This window comes from Dendroctonus ponderosae, unplaced genomic scaffold, assembly GCF_020466585.1.
Source record: "Dendroctonus ponderosae isolate FM_Combo_2020 unplaced genomic scaffold, Dpon_F_20191213v2 Dpon_F_20191213_1, whole genome shotgun sequence".
NCBI lineage: Eukaryota > Metazoa > Arthropoda > Insecta > Coleoptera > Curculionidae > Dendroctonus > Dendroctonus ponderosae.
The window spans coordinates 51,469,797-51,479,524 of record NW_026017110.1 but is presented as its reverse complement, the minus strand read 5'-3'; positions in this window follow the sequence as shown (position 1 = coordinate 51,479,524).

Sequence of the window (9,728 nt, the reverse complement as noted above, 5' to 3'; positions counted from 1 at the left end):
GCGTGTGCGCCGAAGCATTTGAACCCCGACCCATCCCCCACGCATGAGCACACACGGCTGGGCTGCCTAAATACGACGGGGAATCCAGCAGTTGAACCAGTCTTAGTCGGAAAGCACTAGGAGATCACTTCGCCCACTGCCTCATCGCCTTTGATAATATCCACCGTAGTTGTGGACGAAACATCAGGAAGAAATTCCCATAGACCACGGCTTCAAAGCCCGGAAAACATTCCTAAATGTGATTTAACCGGCCGTGAAAGCCTTCTTAGTCTGATAATGCGAAGAATATTCAAAAGTCATAAATTTCACCCTAACAAAGTAAAACTTGTACATGAACTAAACGAAGATGGTGATGATGATAGAAGATTGGAGTTCTGCAAACAAATGAGTAGACGGTTGCTCAACAATAGACATTTGCTGTTTAATATTTGCTTTTCAGATGAATCCACAGACATAATTGGAGTTATTGGAGGGACCTGAACTCGTTTATTTAGAAAAGTTCATTTGCAACATCCTCAGAAGTTAAACGTTTGGGTAGGTATATTATGAAATAACATTGTAGGACTTCTTTTTGCGAGTTATACTTGGAGATGCCGGCAAATATCCCATGAATCCATTAATTACGGAAATAATAAAAGCGACGGTAACCATAACGCTAACTATCTCCACTTTCAACACGATGGGGCAGCACCTCATTATGTAACTCCTGTAACGCAATTTTAGATGACAACTTTCCTGGTCGATGGATTGGTACATGAGGTCGAAGTCAGTGGCCACCGAGGTCCCTAGCTTCACCACCGGATTACAAATGAGTGCACAAAAATAACTTCAGATAACATGGCGTCCGCAAGATCTCCGCAGAAGATTTGGTGAAATTCGTTATTAGTTTATGGAGGAAAGCGGAAAATACGTGGACTAATACACCTAACAGCGGAACTACAACATTTAGAACGGACATTCATTCAAAACAGATACTATGGAGCAGTAGGGGTAAACTGTGCCGAAAAGAATCATGACACTCAAAGAGCCTTCCTGAGCTTCATTCCCAGAGTTACGGGCAGAATTGGGACGATCCTAGAGAAGCACAACATAAAAACAATCTACAAGCCCACCACGAAGATCCAGGAATGTCTAAGGTCGGTTAAGGACAGAAGACCTTCCCTCGCGACTACAGGTATCTACCGAATCCGAAAGCGTCTCCATAGAAACCACGAAGAGATCGGTTAAGGCGAGGATGGACGAACATAGACGAAATTGCAGATTGGCACATGTGAAAAAGCCACCAGTGGCGGAACATATCCTCAGCGAGAGAACGCATTTTTTTCTAAATCTACCAGGAGAGTCATAAATATGGGTGCGACCTTTTCGTTGGGCCACCCTGTATAATATTTGTTACACGATTCATATAGTTTCCTCCCGTACAATTTTGCCTGTTTCATGCCATATTAAGCAAAAATTTCAGTTTTTTTTTCAATATTTGCCCTACGTTTCAATTATGCACGTTTATATACGCGTAAAGTAGCGACAGTCCAAAACGTATAAATTTGCGAACATAAATAGTAGATAAATAAAGCAAACACAACGAAAAAATGATAATAATAAGCAAGCAAATGGTGAAACCCGAGTCAATTATTACGACGGTAACTCAAACTTTTCGCATTTACTTAACTTCCAGGTGACAGCAAATTCGCAGAAATTAAAAACCAAGGTAAGAAAAACTCCCTGGAAACAAACTTCACTTAAATTAAAATACACAACGAAGTTCCTTTTTAAGACACTGATATTGTTGACAAGCCTGTTAATTTCGGGACCTCAAAAAGTTTTGCAGGAGGGCGCTTCGACGTTAAAAATAAATAAAAGTGAAACGGGTCAGCTGTCAGCGCTTTATTTGCTCATTTCTGCGTTATTTAGATTTCCAAGTGTTCGATATACATACTTAGCAGTAAGTCACTTTTTAATACACACAAAATACGATTTTTATGCGTATATTCGTCGTTGTAATAAGTAATATTAGAACTGTTAAATTAATTTAGCAAATTGCATAAATAGTTGCTACTAATTGAACTGTGTGAACACCATACCTAGGAAGTGGTAAAAATTTATATTAATTTTATTGTTTAATGGCAATAGACCTTTTCCTACTTGTATTCCGATGTTCGAGATTGCAATTCTATAAAATGAGCTTCAAGCAAAATAAGAGAAAGCTAAAACGGGAAATAGACGTGGCAGTGTAGGAGATACAATCCACTTTATATATACAGGCATTATAGCCGCGCAAATTGGGTTATATTCACATATATAAAAAAATGTTGGGTAAGATAAATAACACACACACGCAGGTATAGGAAGTAATCATTCTTCACACGTACATGAGGTTAATGGAGCCCACTAGATACGACAAGGGGAAATTAAGAAATACAATTATAGGAGTCTTTCAAATAAATATTACTTCGGTAGACCATAATAGCAATTTACGTCAATCTAATTTCTAATAATAGTTAATGAGACGCCACTAATAATGATGGCGATAGGCTAATTAAAAGTATTAGTTTTATGTACTAACTTTTATTTGTGGTTTCAATTAAGTTGCTATTAATGTTTGCCACTCATGTCGGAGCTTAAAACATTCAGAAGAATAGAAATGTTTGTAATCGGTATATTCAGAAAGCATGAGTAGCTAAAAAGGTATATATTTTTCAGGAAATGCATTCATGTGTGGTGAGACTTTTTTGTGATATAATAAAGACTATCATTAATAAAGTATTGATAAATTTATTCAGGAAGGTACAGAAAAAGTAAGAAAAGTGACATAATTTAATAAATCTAAGAGAAACACACTCGTCTCTATCTTCTAGAATTTACTTAATCCTAAGCCGGATGCAAGTTTTCCATTTTCCACTTTTTTCCTTGGAATCGTCGAGTTTTGTGGAACTATTTTTCCAAATTCGTTTCTTCATGCAGTTATGGATAGCGGTTTTATTTCTGTATATCGTATATCTGGTTGTTGAATAAATAAAATAGTTGAAAGGTGAAGCAACTCCTGGGAACAAACCGGGAAACGAAAAGATAATACGTAAAAACTAACAAACTGAATTAATAACTGCACTTTTCATTTAGGGCAAATCTATTGACAAAATGTAAAATTTGCAACTTTGTTTTTCAAAGTTTTGCTTACATCTGCTACGAACGTTACCTCATCGTCTTTAGTTAGGATCATTCGGTTTTGATCGTTCCAACAAAACAAGAACAAGAAGTTTGTTTCCAATGTTCAAATCAAAACGCATCCGAAATAGATGGAAGATCTTTGATTTTGCAAGTTGAATGCACTGTGAAAATTGAAAACAAAATTCACCTCATTTCATAAAGTTCAGTGTTGCTAATAAAAGTATTTCTTTCTATTTTATTTTCTATTTTACTATTTCGATAGTTACGATCTGTAAGAGTCATAAGATGTCATAAGTCATATTCGGTTCGGTTTGAAGCAAAATTTGTATTAATTTGGAATCAAACTGTTTTTATAAACGGAAGTTTCAAATTAATCAATAAAATTCCTTCCATAATATTCAACATTCCAGTGATCCGTGGCTTATGCACTATATTTGAAGCAAAAAGCAAAGTGTTTCTAAAAATCAACATTAATCTATGCGAAGCTAACTTGGAATATTAATAAATGAACCCTGTTAATTTAAAAGTTCAACCCCAAAATGTATTGCAATTCTGCTTCAAATCTAGAGGGAGAACCGATAGTAATTTTCATGTTCATCGAAGTGTCAAAGCCGGTAGCTTCATCAACTACAATTTTAAATATAGTTCACTCTAACAGGGATAGTGGCAAATTTATACAACGTTCTACTATATTGCGGCATCAGCAGTGTCATAAATAAACAATATACCATTAAGTTGGAATAGTTTATAAAATGATAGCAAATATTTTTAATCGAAGTTCAGGAAAATTAGCTTGTATTCATTTTTCCTTGAAGCCGTTTCCCCCAGTTTTTTAAATGAAAATTTAATCATTTGGAAAAGAAAATTAATTAAGTCCAAACGATTAGAGGCCAGCTAAAATATCCTGTAAAAACCACAGTATAAGCAAATTGCACATATAAATAGACACTATTCCAACATATATTGCAATTGCACATGCAAATCTAGTTTAGGATAATTGTAATTTTGCTATTAATCGAAGCGTTAAAGCTTTTAGCTGCAACAACCAGTTTTAAATGTAAGTGCTTTTAATCAGGTTAATAACTGGTATAAACAATGCTCTGCCATATTTCTCCATTAGGGCACACAGAACATGAAGTATAAATAAATATTAATCTAGCAAGTTGACAATTGTGTCTGTTTACTTAAAAACGTATTCATATAAACCCAGCTCCAGTGGAATAGGAAGAGAAGACAAAGATTGATTTAGCACATATAATCTAACTTACTGGTCTTATAGCCATACAATATAGCCGTACAAATTGTGTTAAGGTCACATGTATCAAAAAAATATTCGGAAAGATAAATCACACGCACGGCGACATAGAAAATAATCATTCTTGACACGTAGATACAGTTAATAGAGCGCAGCAGATACGACGAGAGGGGATTAAAAAGTTTAATTATTCTATGATAAAACTCACATTGGCAGACTGCAGTAGTAATGCCGTTCACTAATTAGGAATGAATTTGAAGATAATTGGAAAGTACTATTTAGGGAACACTTGAAAGAAGAGGACTTTGTATACTAGGTATTTATACATACTTGATAAAATTAGCGGCAAAGCCACTAATTTTACGCGAGCCTGTATAACGCAGAAGATGGTTCTCTATACAAAACTAAGATACAGGTCCTCGCAATGCTATGCCCAACATTTGAAGGTTGTGCGAATACAGGTATCGCAGTTGTAAAGACCGCTAGTAAAGCCCACATTTTGCCATCAACCGTGAGACACCCTGTATACTGCTACCATAATGTCGACTTGACTCAACTTCGTATTCACTTATACTCTAGCCGGTTTCAATCTACAATGATCGTAATTGGAACAAGTAGTAACAGACGAAAGAATAGTTAAATAATACTGACACAAAACAGATAAATAATTCTTAGTATAAAGTTGCTATTTCCAATGAACAGAACCTTTTGAGTCAATCGCTACTTTTGAAAATGTAGCTAGTAAAACTGCAAAAAATAAAATTGTAATCTCGGATATAACGCTCGCTATTACTGTGTAATTAGAATGTGGCATGGAGCCGCAAGTAGCGAACATGCAATTGCGATACGGGAATTCTCAAATACGCGGTTGTCCAGGGTCGATCTGAATACAATTAAAGACCAATCAGTATCCTTCCCATGGCATTGCTTCGTAATCATTTTAGTCTGCGTAACGACGTCTACTAGCTACCAATCGCCAAATATTTGAAATAGAAAACGGAATTCGAGCGGAAAACACAACAGCAACTGCCTTTTATCTGCAGAATTTACTTCCTGCTCTGCATTAACATCAAATAAATATGTACATTTCTACAACTACGCTTCATAGATCATTTCGATTGATTCTTAACTGGAAGTAATTTAAAATTTAGCTTTTCTCGCTGACCTTTATCCATTTTTCGGCATATCAAACCAGAAAAATTATGTTCTCTTTTATTCCTTTTACTGTCAGTTTCTATGTAATACGCTACTAAGAGAGCAACATGTACTGTCCATTTCAACCGGATGTCATTTTAATTCTCTCGCAAAGTGTCATGACCCAATTGCGAAAGAATATTGCTGACAATATTAAATCTTGCAGAAAATTCCAGAAGACAAATTCTGGAAAAATCCTCCTACTCATTAGGCCCGTGATAATAAGCCGTTCTGAAAGATAAAGCGCCGTGCTTTACGATCATCTTTTTTGCCCATCTGAATTACAAATTGCTTTTCCACATTCTTTTAGTACATAAGGGTCTGGAACTTCGATGCAAAATGAAATTGAGGTGGAGCTTTCAATTATATTGCATCAAGAGAAGTATTTTCATATGATGCAATCCATCAGTACAATTTAAAAAAAATTAAGTAGGAAAGTTTTCACGCCTCACTTGTGATTTCTGCATATTATCGAGAGATTTTCCCAAATAGCCACCATTCAAATTCTCTATTGCAAGTTACACCAAAAATTAATATCCTTTACCGAAATAACTTATTAAAATTTATTGCACTTTTATGAAAGTTGACCTTTGTTCCGTTCTGTGAGTTTCCGGAGCCATAAATTGCGAAAAGTCTAAAAAGTTTTAAGGACCGGGTGAATCAGACGTTCTTTATGCTGTATTTTACAATAATCAGCGATTTAAACGAGGCCAAAACGGCTTCATTAAAAAACCGCATCGATCATTTTCAATTTTTTTTACATGACATACTTTTGAGAAAGTTTTAATCTAATCCAGCAACTACGGTTAAGAACCGTCTACTACAGACCGTACAGTCTACTATTGCTGTTTAAAAATATTTTTTCAATTGAATTGAGTGTATTAGTGAAGCCAAAAATTACTAAAAATGAAAATTTCAATATCCTCCACTATCTTATTTGCCGCGTAAATAAAAAAATACCCGCATTGATAACAATTATTTTATTCTCATGTTCTTTGCAAAAAGTATTACAAACCAAAATAAAATAATGATAATGCGGAAAAAATGATATAACATATTTTATTCCACAGCCTTAATTGAGGGTGTTTGTATTATTTCAAAAGCAATGAAACTCCTCTAAACTCATGACTAAAACGTTAAATAAAAGTACACGACTTAAGTCAATATACAAAATCTAAAATTCCGGAAGACTTTCGAACGTCCAAACCATCCGGGCCGTTTTCTCAAATAATCGCGCTTTATTAATCAAATAAAATGAATATATTACCGAAAAGTGCACCAGGCGGCGAGGTATGAGCCTAATGGTTTCGGGGCGTAAAAATTCAGAATTTAAAAAGTCGGCTTTTCGGCATTTTTCACGAACAAACTTTCTGAATGTAAAATTTTGTTAAATGAACTTAATATAAATTTTTGCATGCAAATATTTGTAATAGGAAAGAATGACGCGAACTTCTAACGTTTCTTTCGTTGTGTATTTTGATTTCTGAATTTTTAAATTCTGTTTATATTCGTCTTAGGTCTAGCTAATAGCAGATACTTTCATATAAGTAGAACTCCATATATTCAGTAAAAAATGCATATTTCTAGTCACGCTTAATAAAATTTGCCATCGATTCTTCATTAATTTTTTAATCACTTTCAATAATCAAATTTTCATTAGTTAGAAATTAAAGGGTACATGAATTGTGCTCGTTGTGTTTTAACGCCAGGCTACGAAATCACGTAGTAGAATTAATTAATCTTTCACGTTACCGAACAACATATGACAGCCGGCAGTGATCTATTTCCATTTCTGTATTAATGACTGTAGGACAGCTAAACATTACTTTAAGTGGAGCTTAAATCTAGAATTTCCGTTTTATTGCACGATATTAATATCAAATCGTTAAATGTTGTACTAAATCAAACATGTCGAATTAAACACTTAAAACACTTCAAATATTCGCGAGCGTAAACCGTTCTAAAACATGTGGGAAAGTAGTGTTTATCACATGAATATGTCATTTAACACAAGCAAATATATTATAGAAATGCATTTAGTACTTTCTCGGATTGACCTAATTTACGCAAGTTAGCCCAAAAGAAGACTAATTACAGCCCAATTCATTTAAAAGATTGCTCATTGAAGAGTATTAAATGGCAAGCTGCGGTGTGATTTGTAAAGTGGACACTGTAAATAAATAATTTTTAGCTTTCTTGCTTCAACCCCCTAGGAGGGATAGATGTTACCCATAGAATATTAAAAGGTCAGGGGGGTCAAGTGGTACATAGTTTTGAGGGGAGTTCAATTATCTTTACATTAGTTACCACTTTGTTGCTTTTGGTCCAGAGGTCTCCAAATAATCGCGTTTCAAAATTGCAAAAACAATTAAACTTGCCTGCATTCAGATTTTGATTTTCAGGTTAGTGTTTACACAAAAATTATTGTAGTGAGTCTCCTTGTAGTACAAATGATTACAGGCGTAGGTTACACCGTTAAAATCGTTGAATAACAAAAATATAATTTAGTTTAAAGAATTGATTTCATATTTATTGACTATTTTACTAAGACAGAAATATTTTTTTATTTGCGGAAGAGAAATTTCTTTTAAGGTGTTCAAAATGTTGTCCATTTTCTTGTAAACAATAATACAGTCTATTTTCAAACTCCTTCCTAACAGTTCGGAAAACTTCACCAGAAATTGACCGGCAACCATTTGAGTTTCTAGCTCATGAGTGATAAGAGGATTAATAGTCTCTTCAAGCATGTTAAGGTACCTGACACCTGTCAAGTTTCCTTCAATAAATAAAGGACCCATAATGACATCTCCAAGAATACCAGCCCAAGTATAAACTTTTTGAGGCTATTGTGTATGTCCTTCTCGAAAAAGATGCGGGTTTTCGTCACTCCTATATCGACAATTTTATTTGTTAACATTTCCATTTAGAAAAAACGAACATTCATCGCTGAAAAAGATATTCGGCAGAATATTATGGATGGCGTTGACTTTGGGTGCATCTTACATCTCCCCTCCTAGGGGGTTGAAACAAGAAAGCTAAAAATACTAACTTTAATTTTCCCCCTTACAAATAAAATTGACGTGCCTTTTTTTGATTTAGGAATTGAAAATTGCGGAAACAATATACAAACCATCTGTTAAACCAATCACCTTACAGTGAAAATCAATTTCCGGAAAACCAACCAGATATCAAATTAAATCATTATCCTCAAAAAGCATTTAATGAGCAAAAAAGTCCACTGGAAAAGACTTGCGTTTGATCCAAGCCCGTCCAAAGCGAAAAATTCATTTTAAAATTGAAGATAGAAATTTGCGGCAAAAATAACGAGCCTTAAAATGAGAGTAATTTAAATAAACTAACAATCGGCTGAATCCACTGCTCAAACGCCCGAGTTGATTTTGGGGATTTAGGAAGTTTATTACTGACTTTAAGAGCAAATTTGTGAGTTTTTGCCGTTAGTCTGCTCGACTGAAATTATATTAAAATAGAAGATTAATTAAGCGTTAAATGTTTGTTGGGAACTTCAAATAATGCCTCAGGGTTATGGAGAGCTGGCATCATTATTATACACAACTGACGCTTCAACTATCAAGGTTTTGCCAAAAGTTTATACACAATGAATGCAATATGCGCTTAGTTTACATTTACATATAAGAAATACATATACATGCCTTGTAATTTTTCTGGTAAAATCTTCACTTATCCTACAGTAGTTAAATAAAACGTATGTAAGGACTGGATTAGAAAAAATTGCTACACACAAAAACCAAAAAAAGTTAACTTCTATTTCTTCACAATATCAAAAAACCAAAATTACGATTATTGCATCGAACCTCTAAAGGATTTTGGCATATTAAACATCAAACTGTACATATGTTTTAGTAAATAAATGGTATCTGAGTTAGAAGTGCGTGAAATAATCGAAATTTGTATGAAAATCCATCATGGATCCACCGGAAAATTGCAAGAGGTAAAAAGTCATAGAACGACCTTATCAAAAAAGCTATTCAAGCTAAGCAAAAAATGTGTTCGGGTAGGAAAAGTGGATTTACACGCCCATAAACAGTGAAGAAAGATGTCGAGAAATTCGAGAAGAATCTATGTTATCCAATGG